Source organism: Saccopteryx leptura, chromosome 1 (assembly GCF_036850995.1).
Source record: "Saccopteryx leptura isolate mSacLep1 chromosome 1, mSacLep1_pri_phased_curated, whole genome shotgun sequence".
Classification (NCBI taxonomy): Eukaryota; Metazoa; Chordata; class Mammalia; order Chiroptera; family Emballonuridae; genus Saccopteryx; species Saccopteryx leptura.
Genome location: NC_089503.1, coordinates 281,207,901 through 281,220,771, shown reverse-complemented (window position 1 = coordinate 281,220,771; position 12,871 = coordinate 281,207,901). Strand labels below are relative to the sequence as shown.

At 36.2% G+C, this 12,871-nt stretch overlaps 1 protein-coding gene across 19 annotated transcripts in view; it reads left to right on the top strand.

Moving 5' to 3' along the window:
• PLEKHA5 (pleckstrin homology domain containing A5) overlaps positions 1-12,871 on the top strand; it is a 277,256-nt gene that overhangs the window by 21,186 nt on the left and 243,199 nt on the right. The window contains exon 4 of one of the 19 annotated variants that reach the window (XR_010747627.1): positions 918-1,037. The exons of the other annotated variants lie outside the window; for them this stretch is intronic. The gene's annotated coding sequence lies outside the window, so the exon portion shown is untranslated. The remainder of the gene's footprint in view (positions 1-917; positions 1,038-12,871) is intronic. 19 annotated transcript variants of the gene reach the window in all.

Below are 12,871 nucleotides of genomic sequence, written 5' to 3'. Positions count from 1 at the left end.
GGCTCCATTGGAGCAAAGATGGCCCGGGCGCTGGGGATGGCTCCTTGGCCTCTGCCCCAGGCGCTAGAGTGGCTCTGGTCGCGGCAGAGCGATGCCCCGGAGGGGCAGAGCATCGCCCCCTGGTGGGCAGAGCATTGCCCCTGGTGGGCGTGCCGGGTGGATCCCGGTCGGGCGCATGCGGGAGTCTGTCTGACTGTTTCTCCCCGTTTCCAGCTTCAGAAAAATACAAAAAAAAAAAAATTAAAATGACATTTTCCAAATGTGAACTGTTTAAAAAATATGAAACATTAATGATATGGGCAAATGTAAAGGATAGTGATTTAATTACTTTATGTCAAGTACTAAATCAAATCTAAAACCCAAGGATCAAGGATTTTCAGATTAATATTTTCCAATATTTGTTTATAATTTTTTTATATTGGTATTAACAAAATAGATATTTGAAATGTAAATATTTAACCTCTTCTTTTTGTTGTTAGTCACTTAGACAGTTTTAAACTGTGTGGTGAACCAGAGCAAAATTTCATCATCTTTAAACCACAAAGTTGCCCAAAAGGCAACAAAATCGGAATGACGGCAGTGGAGGTCACAGACTCCCGGAGCCACCTGGAAATGATTTAAGTACAAGCCCACAAGTAGGGACTCTGTAACATGAAGAATAATTAATAATAATTACTTTCTTGCCTTTAACTTTTTGGTTATACTTGTTCCAGTGCAAGGAGCAAGGCAGGTTAAAATAATCTGTGTAATTTAAACTGTTTGTATAGTACAAGCGAGTTTATTTTATGCAATTAGCAATACCCTAATCTCTGTGGGTATATTTCACTGCTACTTTTATCTGATCTAAGACTTTAAAACCTTTTTTGAGTGTTTTATTTCATTATGAAAAATTTAACACCGATTGAATATAACATCAGATAAAGAAAAGACGAAGCAGCAGCACACATGATTCTCAGCGTTAGATACAGGATGTGCTCAGACCTGTGAAGCCCCTCTTGCCTGTCTCCTTGATCCCAGTCCTCTGCCGCGCCACACGGGTAGCCACCATCTTTTATTTTGTATTTATAACATTCTTAAGGCTTTCTTTAAATTTTACAACCTGTGATTGAGTCCTTACACAGTGCATGGTTTAATTTCCCCTGCTTCTTGTCACTCTATTTGTGATTTGCTTATTGTATTAAATGTAATTATTTGTGAAATTCATCCACAATTGATGTAGTTTATTTTTATGTCTATAGCATGTTAGTGTATGATTGTACTATAACTATTTCCTGTTTGTGAACATTTGTTTCCTATTTTATAGCACTCATGTAAACATTCATGTATGTCTCCTCATGCGTGTTTATAAGGGTTACTCTAGAAAAATAACTAGGAGTATAATTGAGGTTCTGGGTATGTGTATTTCAATGTTATTGAACTAAATCTAAATTATTTTCCGGAGTGGTTGTACTATTATAATCCCTCCAGCAGTACATGAGTTCTTGTTGCTTCATATTTTCGTCAGCACTTGATATTGTCCAACTTTTATATTTTTGCCAATCTGGTGGTTGTCAGATGCTTTTTTTTTGTGACTTTTACTAGGAATTTCTCAAATTAATGTAATTAAGCATCTTTTATTAGGTTCATTGTGTATTCATGTTTCTTTCTGTGTGAAATGCCTGTTTATATCTTTTGTTTACTTTTCTCGGCATCTTATGATTTTTAGTAATTTTTTGTTAATTATAAATAATAATCTTTTGTCAATTCAAGTTTGTATTAATAGCTTGCCTTCTCTTTCGTTACGGGATATTTTGATGGATATAATTCTTAGTGTTAACATCATTATTTATCTTCTGTGAGTTATGATAGTTTTCCTTTCCAGTCCTTTTGTCTTTTCATTCTAATTCTTGTATTTCTTTATGTTGCTGGCTAGTCCTTATTTGAAAGCTCATTGTTACATATGTGGAATACAAGCTCTGTTCAAAATAACTTAGGTATGTTTTTATAGTATCAGCTGTTTCTACCTGGCAAGAAGAAAATCCAGATAGTCCAAACCTGTTTTGATCATGAGATTTAGTAAAAATGCTTTTATTAGATGCTTTTGAATAATGAGTCCAGCTCTTTCTAGTAAGAGAGCCTCTGCCAAGAATGGAAGAAGCAAGATTCTTTCCTATGAAGTCCCTAAATCTTGAATTTTCTTCCAGTCCCATTTGTGTGTGGCTCTGTCAGTCTTTAGTCAGATCTCTAATGATCTAGTGTGGTTTGGGGGCCTGTTGATTTTAAGTGATCTTTGAAATCAGCAGTATCAGGACTTTAAATGTGACCTACTTAGAATCAAATTGAAATCAAATATGCAAAAGACAATAACAATTTAAGGATGTGAATCATAGTCTTGGGCATAAAATATTACTAATCGTTATAGTTTGTTACTGTTCTGCACTCAAGATTGCAAATGTTTTCACTTGGGTGATAAGATTCTATCGGGGATAGAATTACTTTCTCATAATCAAACACATGGGGAACAATAGTCATGATTTCTGGCTTCCGTGGAACTGAGCATAACACCTTACTGACCCAAATACGGATGCTTCTAGACTTACGATAGGGTAACACCCCAATAAACCCATCCTAAATTTGAAATAAATTGAAAATACACGTAATACACCTAACCTTTTAGAACTTTACAACCTTATCTTAACCACGTTTAGAACACGTATATTAGACTACAGTTCTGCAAAGTCATCCAACAAAAAGCCTATTTTATAATAAAGGTTCAGTATCTCATATCATTATTCCATATATCCCTTTTGCACCATTGTAAAATCAAAAATCAGTTGTAAGTTGAACTCTTTTAAGTTGGGAACCATCTCTGTACCAACACCCTCTGAAACAATTACGTGGCTCTCTTGAAAACACCTCCCTTCTGATGGACAATCTTGTTTACCATCAGACATTCCTGAAAAGTGTACAGGAATGAAGGCTCTGTGTCTCAGTAATAACTGAGACGTAGGCTGACCCACATGTGAAGGGAATTTTTAGAATTGCCATCTATTATTTTTGTTTACTTTAAGAGTTATTTGTATTAGAAAATAGTTTCCATTTTATGATCGTTCTCTTTGAGGTTTCCTGTATCAGTTTACTGTCTCTCAAAGTCAGTGTTGCAGGGACCTCCCGTGGAGTATGCCCTTTAGTTGACAGAGGGGTCACAAGGGTTACATAGGAGCATCTCCTTGCTTTGTTTTCCTTTTATGGCAGAGAACCAAGTGGGTTATTACAACTTCTGGGAAAATGAAGAGGAAATAGAGACTTTTATAGAGCGGTGTGAAAAGTTGGCTTTTTATTTGACAGAGTTGGTTGTATGGAGCTTCTCAGGTTAAAACAAAACAAAAACGTGTATTACTGGTAAAACTATAGACTACACTGAAGTTTTGTTTTAGTTTTGTTGAGAAAGCACAAGTAATAAATTCCGTATGCTGTTTTGAGTAGGTGTTTATGGGATCCAGACTGATAACACTGCTTATTTGCTAGGTAGGCCCTTACTGTGACCAGTTTATTCTCCTTGTCACTTCCAAGACTGTCTTCTTTTATTTTTTCCTAGCTTCATTGAGACAAACTGGACATAAACCGAGGCTTTTTCTTCCCTGCAATTATTACTTTGCTATAGCCTTCTCATATATGTTTGGTATGAACTCTGGTTAGGAATTACGGTTCTGTTTTTCTCTTTCTACAGATCATGAAAAAAATTCATTTATTTAAATATTTGAGCCCCTAATATGTGTTAATTACAGAACTGGCCCTTACTCTTGTGTATGCCATAGTCCAAACACCAAACCCCTTGGATTTATTTGAAAAGTTTTAAGAATTCAAATGAGTTTATATTTTAATTGAATCAAAAGAGATAAAATTAGCTGAATACCGTGTTACATAATCTGCCAGGCCACTAGGAAGCAAAGATGAAATAGAGAAGGTCTAGAAACCAGTAGCACTCAGCTTCCCAATTGATTTGATAATCATTGTTTAGTAACCGAACAGTGTTTATCTTATACCTGCCGCTTGCTAAGAATGGCGCCAGATGCTGGGGATAACAAACTGCCTGCTAGTAAAGGGCTTTTTTAATTAATATTTTGAGAAAGTTATTTGAATTAGAGACGACATTCATTTTATTTATTGTTCTAATTTCTTGTCTACTTGTATTATGTAATATCCGCTGCTTATGGAACACTTAACTATGTCCCAGGCACTCTGCTGAGTGTTTCAGATGCACTAAGCCATTTATTGCACACGCCATGTGCACCTACCCACCTTGTTGAACATTTCTGTGCCTGTCACTGTGGAAGCACTTCATCCCCTCGGAAATGAGAAACCTAAACCTTAGAGAACTGGCATAGCTGGGAATCAGGGTGGGGATGTGTTGGTAATTATGGGTCTGTACCCTACAGGAAAACATTTGTTAGCAGTTGAACTTTATGGCAACACTTATTTCTGTGATATAAATAATAGGCGATCAGATTATTTTAAATTCACTAAATAAAAAAGGCAACAGAAGTTGCGAGTAATACCAGATATGGAATTTAGTAATCATTTTACATAACCTATGTCATAACTATTATGACCATCTTTAAAAAAAACTTCCATGTGACCTGACCTGTGGTGGCACAGTGGATAAAGCATCGACCTGGAATGCTGAGGTCGCCGGTTTGAATCCCTGGGATTGCCGAGTCCGGGAACATACAGGAGGCAACTACTATGAGTTGATGCTTCCTGCTTCTCCTTACTCTTTTTCTCTCTTTCTAAAAATCAATAAATAAAATTTAAATATGTATATTATAAAAAAAACTTCCATACATTTATTTAAACTGTTACAGCAAATGCCATAAATCTAGGATCAAGTTTATAATGAAATTTTAAGAATTCAATAAATTAGTGAAAATTAGTGTGTATTTTCTTAAAATCTAGTGCCCTGTGTAAAGATAGTTACGTTATGCTAGCTTGAAGAATCTCTTTATTTTATAGTAAATTTTTGAATGTCCCCTTGGTTTCTTGTGGGTCTGGGTTTCCATTGCTACTACAGTTCTCGTATAAAAAAGAGAGGAGGGCTAGTGTCTAAAGTAGCTATAAAGAAGATATTCACCTGCTAATGTATTACTTTACCTCCATTTGCTGCCTCCCTGAACTTTATGGCTGTAGTAGAAATAGAAATCTTACTATTATTTTTGAAGAGTAAGGAACAGGGTTACTTTCAGTTACGATACAGTGACATAAAATGACCTCAGTCTGTACCAGCTTGCTTTATTACTGACTTAATTGTCTTACTGCAGCAAAAAGGGTATGATTTTAATTTAGTCATCTTTTTTTAAAAAATTTATTTATTGCCTGACCTGGTGGTGGCGCAGTGAATAGAGCGTTGGACTGGGAAGGCCCAGGTTCGAGACCCTGACGTCACCAGCTTGAACGTGGGCTCATCTGGCTTGAGCAAAAGCTCACCAACTTGGACCCAAGGTTGCTGGCTCCAGCAAAGGGTTACTCGGTCTGCTGAAGGCCCACGGTCAAGGCACATATGAGAGGGCAGTCAATGAACAACTAAGGTGTCGCAATGAAAAACTAATGATTGATGCTTCTCATCTCTCTCCGTTCCTGTCTGTCTGTCCTTATCTATCCCTCTCTCTGACTTTCTCTGTTCCTGTAAAAAAAAAAAAAATTGATTAGAGAGAGCCAGAGAAACATTGATTTGTTGTTCCACTCATATGCACTCATTGGTTGATTCTTATATGTGCCCTGACCAGAGATCGAACCTGCAACCTTGGCATATTGCAGGGGTCAGGAACCTATGGCTTGTGAGCCAGATGTGGCTCTTTTGATGGCTGCATCTGGCTCGCAGACAAATCTTTAATAAAAAAAAAAAGGTTAAAAATATAAAACATTCTCATGTATTACAATCCATTCATTTCCTACCGCTCATGTTCATGGTTGTGGGTGGCTGGAGCCAATCACAGCTGTCCTCGTGGACAACACCAAATTTTTATTGGATAATGCGTAACGTACACGGGTCGTTGTATGGCTCTCATGGAATTACATTTTAAAATATGTGGCATTCATGGCTCTCTCAGCCAAAAAGGTTCCCAACCCCTGGCACATTGGGTTGACACTCGAACCAATTGAGCTCCTCAGCCAGGGCAACACATCCCATATTTATATATATTTAAAGTCACTTGTAAGTGATCAGGCATCTCTGTCATCATCTCTGCTTTTAAATGGCATTAAATTAGAATTAACTCCTGAATAATTCAACTGATGTTGTACAATTTAGAATATAGACCAGACAGTGACTTACAGACTGGATCTAACATTTCAAGTATTTTCTAGTGTGCGTCTTTCACTGGGCACATATGGAAATTCTCAGGCTCTGTCATAAAAAGTGTTTGTTACTGCTCAGTAATACAAATTAAAACACAGCTGGGAATGAAGTAGTTAGCCCAGTCTCACAGACATTAGCCTCCCTCTGTTTATTTCCTCCTGTTTGAATTCCTAGAAGCAAACAGCTTTGCATGCATTTAATTTTATTCTTTATTCCTTTACTTAAAATCTGGATCTCAGAAGAAGCAAACGAGGCCTTTAGGCTTGGAAAATTGCCTTATTTCTATATTTCTTTTAAATCTTTTTTTCAGTGGAAACAATATATTTATTATTTAAAATACTTTTTGAAATAGTTAACCCACAATTTCACCATCACCCATTTTCATGTAGTTGTAGCCATAATCTATATACCTTTGAGTAGTCCTTTTTCACTAGATGATTGCTGAAACATTCTTATGCATCTACAGTCTTTGTTTATTTATTTTATTCAGTGAGAGAAGGGGAGGCAGAGACAGACTACCGCATGCACCCCAACCAGGATTCACCCGGCAAGCCCACTAGGGGGCAATGCTCTGCCCATCTGAGGCATTGCTTCATTGCTCAGCAACAGAGCTCTTCTTAGCTCCTGAGTAGGAGGCCATGGAGTTATTTTCAGTGCCTGGGGCCAACTCACTTCAATCAAGTTATGGCTTCAGGAGGGGAAGAGAGAGAGAGAAAAAGAAATGAGAGGGGGAGGGGTAGAGAAGCAAATGGTCACTTCTCCTGTGTGCCCTTACCAGGAATTGAACCCGGGACATCTGCACTCCGAGCCAACACTCTACCACTGAACCAACCGGCCAGAGCCAAGTCATTATAATTTTAACCTCTGTTTACTGTAGTATTCCAATGTTAAGCATTTTATTTAAAACTTCTGCACAGTTTAGTACCAAAATAGTATTACTTTTAGTAATGAAAATCATTCATTATAAACGTTTTTTGTTTTTTTTTTTAATGTGGACATTATACTGATTAAATATTCTCATAAAGCCATTTATGCTGTGTGGATTAGAAGAGGTTAAAGTTTTTGACTGTAGGAAAGTCAGGTATGGGTAAATGAAAACTCTTAATTTGAACAGTTGAAATTACTACTCAAAATATTTGAAGCATTTCTTAATTTCACATCTAGGCAAGGGGTGTGTCAGAGACTTTAGTGGGTTTATTTTTTATGTACATCCAGGATTGCATGTTCATACTTAGCAAATTACATATAATTGGCAATAGTAAGCTGTTTATTATAGCAAGACGATGGGGCTCCTTCAGACGACAGTCTGTCTAGTGGAATTAGGAGATCTTATGGGAGGGCATAGTTGCCTTCTGTAATTTATTTAGTGGTAGGTCCCCAACATAACTCTCACTTTTCTTAACATACTGTTTTGTACCTCTCATTCATGCACTTAGTTATACTCTGTTAAATCTATTTTTTAGTATTAAGTAAATAACCTTTTATAATGTAATGTTTTCTTTCTCCTAAATTTATATAACTCAAATATAATACATCAAATTTTAGTGTTAATTTTTTAAAGTCTGTTATTAGACATTGATAATCACTTCTTTATCATTTCTGTATCATCATCATCATCATTTACTTTATAGCACAATTTTATAGGTTTGAAACATAAATTACACCTTTCTAAGCCAAAGAATTTTTTTAACTGTAGGGTTTGTGTAGTAGCCAAATGGAGCATAACAATATATTAAATGAAAAACAATTTTTTGCTGACTAGAAAAGAAATACATGCTCCTATTGGAAAATATAGAAAATTACACAAAAATGACCTGTACTCTGTCACCCATTTATGTAAACTATTGGCATATAGTCTTTCAGGTTTTTTCCTATTAATTTACACACAGGAAATTGGGATTATAGTGTATACATTCATAACTTGATTCACTTAATATACTTGGAACATTTATTAAATAGTCTATATCCTCTGGTAATTATTAGAAAAGCAGTACATGCTGAGTAAATTCAGGCAGTATAAAGGATGACAAAAGGACTGGACAAGCTCTCTGACTCTCCTCCCAAGCCTTTCAGCCCCCTTCTGTCCGCAGCCCTTGGTGACAGTTTCTTACTTTATAATGTCTACACAGTTTTGTATCATGAAGATAGAATATATTCCATTCATTTCGTTTTTAGGGGTTAGTTAATAATACAATATCAAATAATTCTTTTGTTATTAAAATAATTTAATTTTGTGAAAAATACTTTTGAACATAAGTTCATTAAGGTATTTTCTTCAGATTAAGTTGACAGGTGTAGAATTGATGGGTTAACTAGTAAGAATTTTATACTTTTGACACTTGATAATGAGGTTTTTTTTATTGAACTTTAATTTGGGGTGGGCACAAAAATCTTCATAAGCTTTATATTTGTGACTCAAATTTTATGAATAAACACTAACGTAAAATCATTAATGGTAACAGCTTGCATTTATAAAAGAAAGCGGGAGTTTTTGTTTTCATTTAAATCAAAGGATTTATTATGGAAACATTCTTTCATTGAAATATCTAGCACTCTTGTTTTTAAATTTTATTAAATTTATTGAGGGTAATGCTGGTTAATAACAGATTTCAAGGATACAGTTCTACAACATGTAATCTGTATATTGCATTGTGTTAAAAGTTCCTTATTAGCAAGGATGTATTAATATTTAATATTAGACATATTTAGAACATTCCCCAAAGAAAATACTTAATTAATTTGATGGAAATTTTTTTCTTTTAGTCTTCAGTTTACCCCATTTTTTTTTAAAAGGGCGAAAAAAGCAAATTAGTTCGCTCTCTCATAGCTTGAGTCAATCATTGCTTTTCACTGGGAAAACACTTCAGCTGGTAAATGTCATAAAACTTCCATCCAAATTGGCCAAAATGTATTTTTCTATCTTTCCTAAGACTGAATGTTGCTACCTCATTTGTAAGAAAAGCCTTTATGCATGAACAGCTAACAGGTTTAATAGCTGTGTCTTAAAACACACAGTCAGCACCCCTCTAACTCCGTGATGCTCACGCACACCCAAGGAGAACTACTATTCTTAAACTCGGATTTAATAGATAGGATCTTTCTCAAAGAAAAAGTCAACCTTTTATAGATTTAAAATGGAACCTTGACTTTTCTAAAGTGTTTTGGCCAGTCTTGTTTCTCTAAGTAGCAAGTATTGAAATAACTGATCTGTTGAGAATGTGCCAGTAAAACAATTTCTAGGAGCAAAAACTTTTTGGCATTGAAAGAAGAGGATTTACTATAACATATGTGCTTTTGGAAATTAACCAAGATTATGTGGGTGCCAGCTTCAAAACAGAACTGAGAATGTTCTTGCCTTCAGGGCAAAGGAAAGAAATATGATCTTGATATTCAGATTGGATACCCCTTTTAAAAAACAAAATGAGTAGATTTTCCTGGGGTTATAAAGCCTTCCTTTTGTTCCCATGATATAGAAAGGCCAAAACAACAATAAAAACAACAAAACTTCAACCTTATTCTAATGAAAATCAGATCTCTTAACTTCTGAAAAGCAATTAGACTATGATGCAATCATTTTTGGGAAAATGCAGAAAGTTCACACTCAGGTTTATTGCTTTACCCAATTGCTTTATATTTATGTTAAAATACAAGTTTATTTTTTATTGTACCTTTGCCTTAGTTTAATGTTTTTCCTCACTATAGAACTTATATTTAAATATCTCCTAGTTTTTGTAAGCAGTATAATTTGAGTAAGAGGAACAACTTGTTATTCCAACTTTCATTTTATTCCCACTAAAAGATTTTCAACACTAAATGGCTTTAGTCAACAAGTTACTTTTTGAGCTCCTGCTATATGCCAGGTGAACTCAGATTTCTTTTCTCCCTACCAGCATCTTGGTGTAGGTGATTTAAAAGTGATGACCACCAATTTATTACATGATTCTTTCATAAAAAATGGGTTTCTTAATTTAGACCTTTCTTCCATATAAGAGCAGCATATTGAACACTTTTGAGGGAAATGTTTTCTGTTGAGGCAAGTAGGCAAAGAAAATGGGTTATCCGTGGGTAGAATCCATTTTTTTTTAATGTGAAATTGCTGGATATAATTAATTCATCTCTTCAACTTATTTTTATGAAGACAGTTCTTTTTTCTTGCAGTGTAATTTTAAGATGTAAAGCAGGAGTCTCAAACTCGCGGCCTGCCGAACAATTTTGTGCGGCCCTCCGAACAATTTTGTGCGGCCCTCAGACTAACCCACGAAGTTCAAAATATTTTGGATAAAATTAAGTAAGCCTAGGGGATTAGTCTGCGGGCCGCACAAAATTGTTCGGCGGGCCGCGAGTTTGAGACCCCTGATGTAAAAAAACCAAAATTATAAAGAAGCCTCTTCGTATGTACTTTCTAGTCTAGCCATACAATTTTAGGATCTCAATATAGTGTATTCCTTGTCCAGTGTCTTTGTGAGTTTTAACTAAAGAACAAAGCACTTGAGCCTTTCCTTTTTTAAGAATGTGGACCTTATGAAAATTTGGGGGTAGAAATTTTATTCATAGTATTATTAGCAAGGCAGTGATGAAATAATACTTGAAAGTGAAGGGGAGGTGAAAACAAGGCAGTATAATTAGACAAGTAACAAATTAGGAAGTATAGGAGGGTCAGCATTCACAATTACTTTGGAAAAATATAAGTCTTTTCATTTTCAAGTGTACAGTCTTTATGTGTCATTTAGTTTTTCTAAAGCTAATTTTTGTTCATAAGTCAGCAAAAATTTCATTTTTTTATGCTATACCTACACAATGCTTGCTTTCTCTTTTAAAAGAATAAGATTTTCTTGTATTTATGTAAATACTGTTTCTAATTTTTTAAAATTTCTCATTATGGTTGTCTGAGAATGTGTTTTGTGTTTGAAAAAGGAAAAGAAGGCTTTTTATTGAAAAAAAATTTTATAGAGGAATAATAGCATAGAAAAACAGCCCTTTTTTGTGTGTGTTTTAACATGACATTAAAGCACTGAATTTGTATACTAAATTTAAGCTTGACCTATGCTTTATGTATCCTAGTATTTAATAGCAAAGCATAATCAACAAAAATTTGTGTAAAATATCAAAGTAATATTATTTCTTTGAAATATATTTATTACTGTTAATGTTCCCATCAGTACTTAAACTTTTACTGTTTTTAATTTTTTGTTGCTATATTTGCCTTTTTTTTCTTTGGTGCTTTGGAGGATAATTAATAAAAACACTTCTCAGTCATGAGTCATGTTTAGACTTAAGATAAATCATTGGTTTAGAACTTGCTGTATATTTTCTCATGGAAACGGTATTGTGCAGGTGAACCTGTCCTTAAGCCAGCCAGTCCTGATGTATATACCGACAGAGCTGGAAAACTTCCGTTCATTTGCGATATTCCTGTGGACGGGTACAGTCCTTCCTGTGAGCTTGCCTGCCCCTTGCTTTTAAAGCAAGTGTGACGGGGTGTTTCTAGCTTGAAGCTTCTGCAAATGGCACCAGGCGCTTGGTGGAAGGCCTCTAGTGGCAGGTTCTGGGTGTGTGGGAGCTTGGGAGAAGAGCTGCATGAATATAAGCAAACCTGGGCTTCCTATTTGGGCACTTGAACTAGGTGCTTGGCTGACTCTTCTATCAAAAACCAACCAGTATGTCTTCTTTTCTCACTTTTCTCTCAGTTCAACCTGTGCATATTTTCTTCAAATAGGGACACCGTCTCACTTATTTACTCTACCTTCCCAAAGCAATGTCTCAGCCCACGTGGTGGTTTCCAGGGGTGTGAAGGTGTATGTATGTACGTATGTGCTTTCCTTTATTCACTCCTTGTTTCCTTCAACTTGCTATAGGAAGATGAGAAATAAAAGCTTGATAGTCTGCTTTCCTTCCCTAGCCCATTTCCTCCACACACTCTCCTCAACCCAGTCCTGGCTGTTTTCTCTTTTTTGGGGGGTAAACCATGTTCTATCCATTTTATAGCCATACAGGTTATAAGTTATGGATGTTAAAAAGCTGTAGTTTGTCTACCCTCGACATTTTATCAGTGATACTTGTTTTAGGGTTTTGGGAGCAAACAGCAAAAAGGACATTACAAGGCCCTGGCCAGTTGGCTCAGTGGTAGAGCGTCGGCCTGGCGTGCAGGAGTCCTGGGTTCGATTCCTGGCCAGGGCACACAGGAGAAGTGCCCATCTGCTTCTCCACCCCTCCCCCTCTCCTTCCTCTCTGTCTCTCTCTTCCCCTCCCGCAGCCAAGGCTCCATTGGAGCAAAGCTGGCCAGGGCTCTGAGGATGGCTCTGTGGCCTCTGCCTCAGGTGCTAGAATGGCTCTGGTTGCAACAGAGCGACGCCTCAGATGTGCAGAGCATCACACCCTGATGGGTGTGCCGGGTGGATCCTGGTCAGGCGCATGCGGGAGTCTGTCTGACTGCCTCCCCGTTCCCAACTTCAGAAAAATACAAAAAAAGAAAAAAAAAAAGAAAAGAAAACAGAAAAAAAAAGGGATATTACAGAGTTAGAAGAGGAAAAGGATTTA